The following is a 15741-nucleotide window of genomic DNA, read 5'->3' on the forward strand; positions in this document are numbered from 1 at the left end:
TTTTCCAACTGTCTCTCAGTCAGAGTGTGTGAGAGCAAGCCCGGTCAATACAGGTTGTCCTCTCTCTCTCTCTCTCTCTCTCTCTCTCTCTCTCTACAGCAGTTAGTGTTGTGCTGCAGACTTACTGACAGCTCTGACAGCTCCATAAAGACGCCGCTATAATAACTGCTGTGAAATAAGTGCATTTTGCTCAAAACAGCAAGTTTGGTGACAGTTTAATAGACAGGCTTACTCAACCACTCGACACGCTACTCAGAAGGGATTTTTTTCTCTCTCTGCATCGCTGGTCAAACAGATCCTCACGCATTGATGTTTAAATTATGGGCCATTATACAGGCTGAGCAGGCAACGCATTACAAATTGTGCCATAACACATCACTTTCCATTTCTGTAAGTTAACATTTCTGGCCTATAACATGGCAGATGGTGAGTTATTTGGCCATTCATCTATTTTCTGAGGTTCCCTTTGCGGTGTTTTCTTTATTTCTCATTTTCTTCTGCACAATGTATGGACTGCTTTCAGCAACCAGCATGAAGTCCCTTAAATCGTGTTAGTTGTTTAAAATCCCTTAAAAAAAAAAAGCGCTGGTGATTTCTCAAATCTGATTGGTCAGGAGGTGTTGATAAATTTTTTATAACAGTAGCTCTGCAGCTGCAAAGCACAGAGTTATATTAACTCTCTTATGCCAACACATTATCGGTTTTATAGTAACAGCTCATTCACAGGGAGTTGTGAGTATGCTAAGAGTAATAATAATAATAATAATAATAATAATAAACAGATAAAAAATGTTAAATACGTGATGAATGTCCAATATATATATATATATATATATATATATATATATATATATATATGCCCTTGAAATTACCAGTTTAATCCCAAAATTTCCTAAGGATTAAACCACCATTTAAAAAAAAAAAGTAGTGGTAAACAAAACAAATGTTAGCGACCAATTTCACATTTTTAAACGCTTCTTCATGTTGCAAGAATCTGTTTTTATTCCGGTCCTGATCCAAAGCAGAGATGAGTCTCTTTGTTATTGTGAAATTCCTGAGTGTAGCTTTGACTAATGCAGTCGCTGTGCGGTTGCGTAGGAAGAGCGATCTCGGCTGCAGTTCCATCTTCTTCTCGCAGCTGATTCTGGCAGAGTGAACGTGAATGAAGAAGACGATCCATTCATCAGCAAAACAAAATGAACCAGGCAATGTCTCACCAGGGGAACTTTTAGAAGCCGCCATATTTCATTTATTTCTCTCTCTCTCTCTCTCTCTCTCTCTATCTCTTTTCAGAGGCTAGTGTGCTCAAACAGATACGCTGTCTGGAAATACATTTTATTTCCCAATGTGCACGCTTAGAAAAATGGTTCTTTAGATAGTTATGGGTTCTTGACTTGCTAAAGGGGTTGTATCCTTGGATCCTTCTCTAGAACTAAAAAGCTCCACTGTAGGCCTCCACGTAGAACCATTATATCTTTAGTACACTAAATTCACTCTTAAAGTGAATGTAGAAATTTCTGCTGTCCCTCTTGGAGAACCTTAAAGGTTATACATACTGTAGAACACTAGAACAGAGAGAGAGAGAGAGAAAATGGTTCGAAACTAGAACCTTTTTAGAGCTGTTGTTGTTTGTTAAGAGAGTTTTGTTTGCCCGTTTGGGGGAATCCTTAAACCCTACAAACTAATTTTATGGAGAATCCTAAAAGGTTCTATGCAGAACGTTATAGCAACGTAGGAAAACATATTTGATCTAAAAGTCTCGTTGATTTTACACCATTGCCGAAGACAGATATGTGGAAGTAAAAACACAGCGCTAGACTGTGGTCACAGAGACGTAAAAAATTTTTTCCAAAATCCATCATGGGAATTGGTGTTTTGTTGTTTTTTCCCCCACCGTTATTGTGTCTATGAAGCTTTTTGAGAAGAACAGCCAGTCAATTTAATGTACTAGACTATCGTTACACTTAAAAGTGCTGAAGGAGTTATGAGAAGTTCTGTAACCCTACGCACCCGGGCTTCTCTTTGCACTTACTGAGGGCATTGCGGTTATTAAGACATAATCGTCTCCGTCATCGTCTTCTGTCAATCTTCTCCATCCTTTAGCTGGGTGAATTAGGCAGTACACGTGTGTGTTGCGCATCAGAATCGTCCTGTCACACACCATCTATAGCTTCTGGTGTGTTTTTGCAAACCTACACTCAGACGTCTCGTTCCCAAAGAAGCTTTCCCGCCATTCTCTGGCGTCAATAAGAGAAAACCCAATATCATCTGTGAAGTCATAAGTGCTTTGAGGTCAGTGGGTGCTGGTCGGTTTTTGGCTTTGTAGGCGAGCATCAGTGTTTTAAATCTGAGCTACAGGAAGCTAGTGGAAGGTGCGTAGCGATGATGGGGTGGTGTGGGAGATCTTAGGAAGGTTGAAAACAGGTTGCCCAGCTGCATTCTGGATCGGTTGCAGAGGTTGAATGGTGCTCAGGGGCAGACCTGCCAGGAGCGAGTTGCAGGAGTCCAGTCTCGAAACGACTGAACCGAATGTGTCGCTCCGAAGCCCGTCCGGTTAGGCTGTTGTGCGAGCGGTAGACAGACGGTCGATTTGTAATCAGTGCGTTCGAGGGTTTTAGAAAGAAAAGAGAGAAGTGATACTGGTCGGTAGTTGCTGATCTCTGAGGGATCCAGAGTGGATTTCTTTCGGAATGGGAATGACCCTCGCTCTCTTGAATGAGTAGATGTTACGGAGATATGGAGTAGTGATGAAGGGGAGTAGGTCTTGTGAGAAAATAAATATACATGTAGATGTATCGTAACATGGCCTAGATTTTGTTAGCACTGCTATAGTAACAACTTAAAAGGACTTGTATAGCAGATGATCTACATAAACGGGTTTTTAAATGTGTGTAATCGTTGATATGGTTGATAAGTTTTGTGTAAAGAGAATTCAGGACAGATTTTGTGTGTGTGTGTGTGTGTGTGTGTGTGTTTCTCTCGAACATGACGAGCTGAATTTTTGTTTGTCTTATTAACGTCAACGCAGAGAAAACAGTGAGGCGGGTGAGTGGACGTTCCATAACATTAAATGTAACTATAAACAGATAAAACGTACGACGTTGTTTTTTTAATAAATAGACACTGTTAATGTTGGTAAATTGCTGTGGTATGAGAGGAATAAAACTCTTCAGGGCGTGATGTTATTGGAAATTAATTAACGTTGGGAGGGTTACATTGGGGATCTTCCCATCATCCGATAACAGTGTATATCATGGATTTTATAAAGATAATGAGTCTTTATTGGTCATGTATACATTACAGCATAGTGAAATTCTTTTCTTTGCATACCCCAGCATGTCAGGAAGTTGGGGTCCGAGCGCAGGGGCAGCCATGATGCAGCGCCCTGGAGCAGAGAGGGTTAAGGACCTTGATCAAGGGCCCAACAGTGGCAGTTTGGCAGTGCTGGGGCTTGAACCCCCGACCTTCCAATCAGTAACCTAGAGCCTTAACTGCTAAGCCATCACTGCCCCCAGCCACCACTTTTCTATGTAGTGTGCATCTTGTATTTATATGTAGTATGTAGTAGGTATATATGCCACTGTAATATACAGCATGTTGTACTAGTAAGCGGACGTTTTCATTTCTATTGCATTGTTCAATGCTATGATGATGCTGACGCCTCTACGGTTCATCCGACATCCCGCTTTTTCAAACATCTTCCTCCCTCACGTCTATCTCTTCATCTTGCGTCTCGGCCGATTCCCACTCTTGCTGCCTGTGTGTTCCAGCTGCACGGCCCTCAGAAGAGCGTGGCAAATACTTTCCATACCTCAGCGCACAAAGAGGCGGATATACCGTAACGAGAGGGAGCGAGAGAGGGAGAAAGAGAGAGACGTGTTTCGAACATCTGGTTTAAGCATGCTGAGGGATATTAGTGAAACGGATGATGCCTCTTTAGGGAGCGCAGGCCAGGAGATCGTTCAGCTGGATGATTAAAACCAACCTCTGACTTGGAATTCCATCACATCGTGACATTTAATTACCTTCTGGATAACAAAAACCTGTCGTTTATTCTGTTTAAAGACAAGCCGAACTGTTTCTGGTCATGCTGTGCACAATTCATCAGTATTAATCAGTATTAAAAACAAAATCATCATAAAAAGAAATCCTGCTTTTCTCTAATCTCACCTCAAAATGCAACGGTTTTTACATATGAATAGCTATCGGATAAAATGCTATGCTAAAATTTGTTGAATTTTATGTCACATTGCCTTTTAAAGTAAAACATTCAAGTTACTGTGGTGTTGTTTTTTTTCCAGACTCGGAGACTTACAGTTGTGACGTGTGTATATTTCTCGAACCAGCCTGCTCGTTTATGAACGCTTTTTACGCTAGCACAATTAGCTACTGTTTTTATTCAAGCCGTGAAGTGAAACGGCACACTCCGATAATTATTACTTTTGTAAACCAAAACTAGTTAGCATAGCAAGCAGGAATTGCCAAATTGTGGCCAAATCAAAACCTCCTTCCATGAACTGACAAGCTAGTGCATTCGGAGATGTGCTAGCGATGCTAACTGAGCAATCTGAGAGATTCCAAGAAACATTAGCTGTAACAGATGAAAGGAAATATAATTTCATATCATCATATAGATGTCTAGGTATGACTCATATATCTGTATCTTAAGAGAGAACTACCGAACATATTAAAGTATGAGGAATCGAGGAAGTACACTGCTGTTTAGCGTTTGGCGCTAAGATGACATTAGAAACCCGTATAGCTACTGTATGCTAGCGGAATTTGCTACTGAGTTTCTTCTTAGTGGAAAAGAAAGTAAAAGCTACTATTTAAGCGAACTGTGTTTCAGCACAAAAGCTCAGAAATCACAAGATGACGTGACACAATGTCGATTTTTCCTCAAATGTTGTCGCCCAGAAAGTTTCGATTCGTGGTTGATGCTAAATGGAGTTACGGCGTAATAGCAGTCATATTGAGTTTTTTTTTTTCTCAGAACTTTAACAACATACCTGAGGTAAATGTTGATATTCCCGATTGTACTGACTCACTTTCAACATCACTATGCCTTTGTAAACAATATTTGTGCACAATAATTGATGGCTAGGTGCTAGCGTGAGTCGTGGGAGTTTTAGATCGACATAACAGCAATCTTGCAAATACAAATACCAAATACGGATACGGATGCAGTATTCAGACAGCTGGTAACGTTTTTAACGGGAAATACAGTAGTATACATCAGTATACATCCATTTTGTGCTTAGAAACCTTGTTTCAGTTGCCTAGAAGCAGTATTCTCATGACTGAAATGGCAAGTATTGCTTTTTATTGTCTGAATACGTAGACTAATACGTAAGCTAATCTATTGTAACCTATACATGGTTTTAAATGTGCACTAGTCGATACACTTCTCGATGTGTGAGTGAATGCTTGCGTGGCTGGGGAATATAATGCGTTCACGCATTAGTGCTTATGAATAAACGCATGACTATGCTGCTTGCGAAAAGCGAATGTTACGTACTGGAGCTCTGAGAGCAATTTACCTCCGTGGCAGGCCAACGATATTAAGTGGCCATTTATTTAATAGAGCGGTTAAGCAAAGTAAGCAGTCCCTGCGTTCACGGTAATGACCATACACACTCAAGCGCTCCATTGTGGACCGAGACTCAAATCAATCACGTTATTCAGTGGCCGAGAATTCGCTGCCAAACCCGCTCGCTTTGAAGCAATCACATAAATGACACCCTCGCTTCGATCTCACGCCGATTATGACCACTCTTTTGTAAAAAAAAAATAATAATAATAATTGAGAGAGAGTGAGAGAAAGAAATAAAATCCTTTTAGAGAATTAAATTAGGAGTTTCCCTTTTTGGGCCAATAGGCCTCGCCAAACCCCGATATAATAACTGTAATAACGTTCTTACAACTTGAAAGTGTTGGTGTTGGCAAGCTCACGGGGGTCAGACTGGGAATTCCTGCTGGATCTACAGGATCATGTTTCAGAGCTCTTTACTGAACCCCAAACACCTGAACACTGCCTTGTCCGGGTCAGCCAAGCAGCTCACACACAATCTCGCTCTCTGACTTCTTCTGAGAAGTTTTATGCATTTCTGTATGCATAGTGTTTACGCTGGACTTACATGCAGCATGTATGAATCTTTTTGTGTATACGGAATTCCGATGATCTGGCATGTAGTACATCTCTTGGATTTAGATGAAGTATGCTTTTAGTAAACAAGTAAGATTTGTTTACGAAGGACATATTTTATACAACTCGCTTTGAGCAAAGTGCTGTACATCGAATAAGATGGTACAAGAAATAAAATCGCACAGGAAATACAGTATAGAACAATTAAGCAACACTTAAGAAAGCCGGACAAAGAAATAGCAACGCAAAAATGTGTGTCTGGCAACCCTGTGCGTCTGGCAACCCGTCTCAAATGCCAGATATGTACAGTTAAGATTTAAGACGATTTTTACCGGGTCACCCCTGACTTTCAGTCATGAAAGACAACAGATTTCATTTGTGAAGACCTTAAGGATCATAGTGCAATCGAAGATGATAGCAACCATGAAGACCATGAAAAACAAATAAGATCACTTTAAACTCTAAAATGAAATTTATACTGTATGCAGACTGTATGTAGATTAGTATGCACCTAGTAGTAGTGTGTATCTTGGATTGAGATGAAGTATGCGTTTATACTGTAGTGCATGTAGAAAACATGTCAAATGTTTAAACTGAGGAAATGTACCATTTTAAGGAAAAAATAAGGTCACTTTGAATTCGATGGCCGCAATACGTCACAAAAAAGTTGGGACGGGACAACAAAAGGCTGGAAAAGTAAGTGATACTAAAAAGAAATAGCTGGAGGAACATTTCGCAACTAATTAGGTTAATTGGGAACAGGTCAGTAAGATGATTGGGTATAAAAAGAGTATCTTAGAGAGGCGGAGTCTCTCAGAAGTAAAGATGGGATGGAATCTGTATGGAAGCAGATGTTGCTCTAAAACCTGTATATACCTTTCAGCATTTATGGTGCCTTTCCATTGATGGTGCAAGCTGCCCATTCCATATGCACTAATGCACCGCTATACCATCAGAGATCCAGGCTTTTGAACTGAGCGCTGATAAAAAGCCAGACGGACCCTCTCCTCTTTAGTCCTCTTTAGTTTAGAGGATGCGGCGTTCATAGTTTCCAAAAAGAATTTCAAATTTGGATTCGACTGACCACAGAACAGTTTTCCATTTTGCCTCAGTCCATTTTAAATGAGCTTTGGCGCAGAGAAGACGGCGGTGTTTCTGGATCATGTTCGCATATGGCTTCTTCTTTGCATGATAGAGCTTTAACCAGCATTTGTGGATGGCAAACTGTGTTCACACACACTGAGTTCTGGAGCTGTTTCTGAGCCCATGCAGTGATTTCCATTACAGAATCACGCCTGTTTTTAATGCAGTGCCGCCTGAGAGCCGGAAGATCACGGGCATGCAGTATTGATTTTCACCCACGTCCCTTGCGCTCAGAGATTTCTCCAGATTCTCAGAATCTTTTGATGATATTATGTACTGTAGACGATGAGCTATTCAGAGTCTTCGCAATTTTATGTTGAGGAACATTATTCTGAAATTGTTCCACAAATTGTAGACGCAGTTTTTCGCAGATTGGTGAACCTCTGCGCATCTTTACTTCTGAAAGACTCCGCCTCTCTAAGGTACTCTTTTTATACACAATCATCTTACTGACCTGTTCCCAATCAACCGCCAGCTGTTTCTTTTTACTAACACTTACTTTTCCAGCCTTTTGTTGCCCCCGTCCCAACCTTTTGTGACTTATTGCGGCCATCAAATTAAAAATGACCTTTTTTTATTATTATTATTTTAAATGGTACATTTCCTCAGTTCACACATTTGCTATGTTTTCTGTGTTCTATTGTGAACAACATATTGGTTCATGAGAGTTGCAAAATTGCATTTTGTTTTTATTTACATTTTACACAGTGTCCCAACTTTTTTGGAATTGGGGATATAGTGGTATGTATTCTGGGTTGTACTATGAATAGTCAACGAATTCTTGAATAATATGCATCTTGTATTTGAAATATGTGCATTTATATGTAAAGTATCTGCATCTGAAGTGGGTGTGGCCTAAACCAAAAGGTTTTGTGTGTTTGTACATTTCCGTGGTATATTCTAACGAACTGAACTGGATCTATTTTTCAAAATGTAAACTAGTAGCCTGATTTAAACCGACACAAGCCTGACCAATCAGTTACTAGAGATGTAAGAAGTCTGAATCAAAATGAATTTCATTACAGTTCCAGTATTAGGAATGGGAAATGCTAGAATAAGCTCCATTCACCTGTTTTCCAGCCATTTAACTGTATGTGATTTCTGCAGGCTCCTTGCTATGGCAGCTCTGCGTTTCCTCACCATGTTGCTTGTCATGTTCAGTGTTTCCTGTGTGAATGTACAGAGTGCGAGAGCAGTAAATCACACACAGCTCCTTAGGTTTTCATGTCCGTTAGAGGTAGTAGTTCACTTTCTTTTCTTACATCTATCACCTCCCCAATTGTGAGGTACCTATCCTGAGGCCGACAAGTTCCTGCTCTCGTCCTGAGGTCTACAGCTTCCTGTAGCGTTTAGATCGAACACCTGCCATCCTTAGGATCAGATGTAGATCAGATCAGAGCTCAAGATCAGATCATTCTGAGAGCTAGAACCAAGCCATAGGTCTACAAACTCCTGTTCCAGTCTTGAGGTCTACAAATTCCTGCTCTCATCCTGAGATCTTCAAGTTTCTACTCTCATCCTGAGATCTTCAAGTTTCTACTCTCATCCTGAGATCTTCAAGTTTCTGCTCTCATCCTGAGATCTTCAAGTTTCTGCTCTCATCCTGAAGTCTACAAGTTCCTGCTCTCATCCTGAGATCTACAAGCTCCTCGTCTCATCCTGAGATCCACAAGCTCCTGCTCTCATCCTGAGATCTACAAGTTCTGGATCTCATCCTGAGATCTTCAAGCTCTTGATCTCATCCTGAGATCTTCAAGCTCCTGATGTCATCCTAAGATCTATAAGCTCCTGCTCTCCTCCTGATGTCTATAAGCTCATGATATTTTTTCTTGGGATGTACAAGGTCCTGTCCCTCTATTTAGGTCAACAATCTTCTGCTCATGTGCTAAGGTCAACAAGCACCTGACCTTGCCTTGAGTTCCTGTTTTTGTCTTGCGGTCTACAAGCTCCTGATCCTAATGCTTAGGTCCAAAAACGCTTGATTACAGTCTGAGGTCTTCAAGCTCCTGATCCATTTTTGGAGGTCAATAGTCTCCTGCTCTCTTCTTGAGATCTACAAGCTGATGAGCTTGCTCTGAAGTCTTCAGGCTTCCGCGCCCTCTTTATTGATGTCCTGTTTCCTTCACTTTCATCTAAAAAAATACTTACACCTACAGTTGAAATATACTAAGCATTAAGTCATATTCTTTATAAACTATCATTCCTATTTGATATAAAAGAAACTCCAGATGTGGATGGGTTTTCCCAGCTGTGTCTCGGTTCCTCCCAAGGGTTCTTTTTTTTTTTTTTACCTCAGTTTTTCTTCACTACTGCCACTCATGGCTTGCTCACTGGAGGCGAGTACACAACGCTCTAATACATTTACATGTACGGCGTTTGCCAGGCGCCTTTTCCAAAGCAACCTACAGAAGATCTTTATAGTTCCTACTGAAAAACTTTTCCTCATTGGTCTAAAAATACCATCAAACAAAAACCCCATTTATTCCACCACCTTGTTGCCAATAGAAAGAAGAGTCTTCATGCATGTCTCGCCCTATTAAAAGAGACAAATTCTGCTTTTGAATGTAACATGTTCACCAGAAAACCCGCTTAACTGTAGTATGTTCATCAATCTCTGTAGGAGGAAGCATCATTTGACTTGGAAGGAGTAGGACACTTGGTTCTGTGCGTTTAGAGGAAAAAAGTCAACAATGGGATGGTGTGATGAAGCTCGAGTTACAGTTGATTGTTTTCCTACAGCAGCATGCCCGCACGTGTTTTATTCCATTTATACCACGTTAATCGTTTCAAGTCATAGTTTTTATCCATTTATAGTTACACTTAACGTTTGGTAACATCCATTTATGGCATTCGGCAGACGCTCGTATCCAGAGAGACTTACTCATCTCATTTTTTGATACAGCTGAGCAGTTAAGGGTTAAGAGTCTTGATCAAGGGCCTAGCAGTGGCAGCTTGTTGGGTTGGGATTTGCTTGGATTTGAACTCGTGACCTTCCGATCAGAGGTCCGACGTCCTAACCACTGAGCTACCGCTTCCCCAACATCTGTATTTTATACTTCTGACACTGATTGATCGTCTACTTATTTGTTTATATGCCTACTTCAGGGCACATTGGCGTATACTACACACGGTAAGACTATAAAAACCCATGAATAGACACACGTCCACTCTATACGAGATGTGGCTTTGTATGAAATTCAATATCGGTTCGTCATTCAGTTCCAAGCATCACAACTTGGCTGGACCGGTGCTGCGTTCCAGCACGCAGGCCAAGGTCTCTTTGAAAGTTGTCATTTTCTCCCAGTAATAACCCAAATAGAGAAGAAGAAAAAAAATGTCCAAGTTGGCTGGAGTTTGTTCCACTGGGTTCTCCAGAGATGCCAGAACCATGCATTTCTAACATGCTTCGAATAGCTGATGATGGGTGGACTGAGAGGTTTCGGGAATGAAGCGCTGCCAAAGAGGCCTCGCGAACTCTTCAGGGAGTCGAAGTCACAGTGAAAGCGCACGTTTGTATATATTAAGCAGTGTTTTTAACCCTGACCCCGTTCCACCGCCTGTGTCCTGAAATGATTCAGTGTGTTTCGATACACTGGACTGATTTCGTCTGGACGGACGTCTACAGCCGTCTAATTAGTGACCTTTTCTCCCTAAACGCAACAAATTCAGCGACGTTCGAGTGAGGCTGTTTATAATGTAAACATATCTGACCTGCTAAGGGTTAAGGGGTTAAGGCTTAGGCTAAGGGTTAACTCATTGAAGGTCAGTTAAAGTAACATTTAGACGACAAAATTCATTAATATTTATGCTTAACCAAGCTTAGTTAATCCACGAAAGATATCCACGTTCATGTCTTTATTGGCAGACGATTTTTTTTGGGGGGGGGTAAAATATCAAGTTTAAAGTGTACAGTAGTTCCAGCTGCAACGCAGGTCACAGGTTTATATTAATATGCTTCTTCTATCGTGTCTGTAGTAACAGTTCATTCACGGGGACACGTATGGTGTGATGCTCCACATAAACATTGTTTCTTAAACACTTTCGGAAGGAGTCTCCAGTGTCGGAGGTAAAGCTGCGACATTATGGCCTGGTGGTAAAGTTTTTTGTCTTATTAACGTAATGAGAGAGGTGGGAAAAACAGAGGCTGGCAAGGTGAAGGACTGTTTCTAGCTGAAGGAACACACGTGAGAACAGGAACTAGCTTGTTTCCAGGACGTTCCACAATAACGAAATAAAAAATAAGTGAAAAACTGGGAATTTGCCCTAGTGTAAAAACAATTCAAACCAAAAAAATGATCAACTTCCGAGTGGTAACTACGTCACTACGTTACACCACCCCGGCATTGATCATTCTCCTATAAATGCATGTTCCAAGTGTTTTAGTCCTTGTTTCTTTAACATTCTGCAGTAGTTTATTAGTTTAAATCCTAAAAATAAAACTTGATCGAGGCCCTTAACTTTAATAAAGACATATAATAAATATAAAGAGTCTCACACACATCTCAAGATGGCTGTTGCACACCCCATGCCCTGTGTACATACGCTCAAACACACATGCTGTATACTTCCCGATTTTGGGCTTTTTGCCAGGTAAAAGAAAAAGCAACGAGAAGCTTTGGACAGCTTGAAAATGGCTTCCATAAAAAATTTTATAGTTCATGAGAAGACAATAAATCCATTTACTCAGAACCTCCTCCTGCTTACTCGTCCTCTTTAATGCAGTGTTTTGGTTCATATTGCCTTACACGGTAGCTGTGCCACTGTGGAATTGTCTCTGCCAGATATAATTTGAGGCCGGGAGGTGTGTATGTAGTGTATATATATGTGTGTGTGTGTGTGTGTGTGTTGTGACTAAAAGAAGGCCAGCTGAATCCAGTTTTAAGTTAAGAAAGCAGAAAGGATAGAACGAGCTCAGTTCCCACTCTGAATCTCTGGCACTGAGGGCTAAATTTAAGCACTGGCTAACGTCTGTCCGAGCAGCGACGTTACAGTGGCGCTGCCGATGTATAAAACTCAACAGGACTCCATAGATACAGCGCGCAACGTATTTAGAACAAGAATGGGATTTATTGACCAATAAGATTCGCTGATGAGGAATTTGGCACAATGGCAGCTGCTGACACTGAGACAGGCCCGACTGCAAGCGAGAATGAAGAGTTGTGGAACACATTAACCCCGTAACGTCTCGACGTATCATTCAGTTACTCGTCTCAAAGCAAACGACTCAGGATTTCGGCCACGACTGGAAGACGTCTGGGTATTTGTGTTCTTCGGTACTGGTAGAGTGTTCAATTCGAGCAAAGACGATGTCCAGATTGTTAACGCTAACTAGCTACGTAACAAAAACGGTCAGTTTTAGAAATGTCTTTTAATAGCGGCTTTAAGTTTGATCCATACTGTTGTTTCTATAGCAACACGAGGACTTGTATGGCGAACGCTCCGCAATCATCTAAGGCTAATAATAAATGGATTTTTAAAAAGTACTGTTATTAAACAAATAAAATCAGGTGTAAAACGACCGGGTGAAATTCTCCGTAAGACGTGACTTTCTATTGTTATTATTATTATTTAATTTTTTTTTTTTTTTTTTACAGAAAACAGTAATGGAAGAAGTCTCCAGTATCAGAACTTTGTAACAAGCAGTGAGTTTGTGATTTCTCGATAACACGACACGCAACATGACTACCTTCAAAAGAGAGGAAATGAGAGGCTGGCGAGGGAAGGATTGTTTACAGCTGCTATAACGTAAGCGCTAACTTGTACTGCGGACGACTTTAAACCTAGCTATAAATGGATACAATGGATGTAAATTGGAATGGCTCATGTATAAGAGGAATAAAACACTTTAAATGGAAAATAACCGTAAGTTTCGGTAGCGGTAACAGTAACGCTTCTTGATTACACCACCCCATCGTTGATTGTTTTCCTATAACAACACAACACCGAGGGTTTCGTTACTTATACAAAGGCTCGCGGACACGCCCACCAGTCTGTGGTTGTCACACAAGATCACATTTCCAAAGGTCAGACGTGTTTTTTTTTTTGTTTGTGCTCAAAAGGATGTAAATATCACAGGCTGACCCCAGCTCTTACTCAGGATCGTTTCACACACTAGCGTCTTGGAAAGTTTGAGGAAGTTGAAATGAGAGCCACATTGCAGTGTATGCAAATGCTCCTTGGATCAATGTGAATCTGCACCGCATTTGCATTTAAAGGCTCATGAATGATTTATGTGTGTTGTGTCTTTTAGTCCTCTTGCCTGGAGTCTGGATTAGCACTAAAGAGAAGTGCAGCACACACACAAACACACACACATGCAGATACAAATCTGTGTACACTGGATGAACTTGCAAAGCAGAACCATTCTGCAATCAAAAAAAAAAAAAAAAAAGTATGCGGAGCATTCATGCTTGGCTAATGATTCAGTCTCACAGGAGAGATGAATAGGGGAAAAAGGCATAACATGCTTCTACTGTATATTTCACCGCAAACTTTTAAAGGAACTCGCCGTCCTCGTGAGAGTCACGATCTGCAAATATATGAATCAAACCCTGACAAATCACTGAAAAAAGATATGAATACAATATGTAGGACAGGAATAATTCATTCTCAGTACCTGAAAAAAAAAAAAAAAATCACACATAGTTCAGGAAAGAAAAAAAGTTACACAAAATGCAATAAGATGCAACCATGCTGCCCTCTAGTGTCCATCCTTCATATTGCGCCAATTTCCCTTTAATTAATTACAAAACATAATAATCAACAACATAGTAATCATATCATAAACATTAAAAATAGTATGCACCTAGATGTAGTATGTACTAGACGTAGTATTTTCCTGGATATAGATGAAGTATACATTTAGATCTAATAAGAGACATATGTATTTAGACATTGTACGCACCCGGATACAGATGTAGTATGCATTCAATATTATATTTAGCATCAATCCTAAATGTAGTATGCATAATTTATATTTAGTACTCATCCATGCATGCTGTATGCATCCTAGATTTAGACGGGCATAGGCATTATTTTATGCATTTATTTATAGTGTATGTCTTAGATTGCTTTAGTAGTCTGTGTCTTTAAACAGAATACATCAAAGCAATTCTGCAATAAAGTCTCATGTGTAAATGTGTAAAATATATATATATATATATATATATATATATATATATATATATATATATATATATATATATATATATATTTATAGCAGCAGCTATTTTGGCTATTGTGACACCATCTGTATCAGTTTCAGAAAGTTTGCATCACACAGACTTCAGAAGAAGGCATAAGCAAATCACGTTGAACATCCAGGATAAGTGGAACAAACTGGACATCAGCAGACCCGACTGCCTCGTTCCAGATAGATGGATGATCATGTTTCTGTGTTCTGGAATGTTCTTCTTGGTCGAGTTCCACTCAGCAGGTGAAAGCGGTTATAACTTGATTTAAGCTGAAGCTGCCTCGTGTACATGATGGAAAGTCCTGTATGTCCACCACACCCCAGTACATTGCTGTTTTTTCTAGGATGAAAGGGAACTATCAATATTCTTAAACTGCTTATATAACAAATAACGCTGTGTAGGTCTGGATGAATAAACTCGGTGACTTCATAAAACGGATAGAGCTACTTCTTCTGCCATTACAGTGTTGGAAAAAGTGAAGAAGGAATAAAAAGCAAATACGTAATACGATCAGAATGATTGTTATGGAGCCATTCAACCGAACGGGTGCCATTTCCATCCCCAGGACATTATATGTATAAATATGCATAAGAATTTACTAATGTGTAATATAATTAAATATAATGATTAAAATTCTACAGAAATCTTTTTTTTTTTTTTTTTTGCATTGATGTGTGATTCCATATCTCATTTATGGTCTAAATAAGTACACCCCCCCACCCCACATTAGAAATGTGTGTATCATGGCACGAACAAAGGAGATTTCTGAGTACCTCAGAAAAAGAGTTGTAGATGCTCATCAGGCTGGAAAAGGTTACAGAACTATTTCTAAAGTAAACCCACAGTCAGACAGATTCCTCATCAGGAGTGGAGACCACTCCTGATGAGAGTGAAAGATCACTCCAAGAGCAAGGCGTGTAAATAGTGCTGCGAGGTCACAAAGGAACCCGGGGTAACTTCTACTCAATTAAAGTCCTCTCTCACATTGGCTAATGTCAATGTTCATGAGTCCACCGTCAGAACACTGAACGACAATGGCCGGGTCGCAAGGAGAAAGCCTCCGCTCTCCAAAAACAACATTGCTGCCCTTCTGCAGTTTGCTGAAGATCACGTGGGAAAGCCAGAAGGCTTGTGGAAAAATGTTCTGTGGACGGATGAGAACAAAATAAAACGTTTTGGTTTAAATAAGAAGCGTTATATTTGGAGAAAGGACAGCACTGCATTCCAGCATTAGAACCTTATCCAATCTGTGAAACATGG

The sequence above is a fragment of the Ictalurus furcatus genome, chromosome 5 (genome assembly GCF_023375685.1).
Source record: "Ictalurus furcatus strain D&B chromosome 5, Billie_1.0, whole genome shotgun sequence".
Classification (NCBI taxonomy): domain Eukaryota; kingdom Metazoa; phylum Chordata; class Actinopteri; order Siluriformes; family Ictaluridae; genus Ictalurus; species Ictalurus furcatus.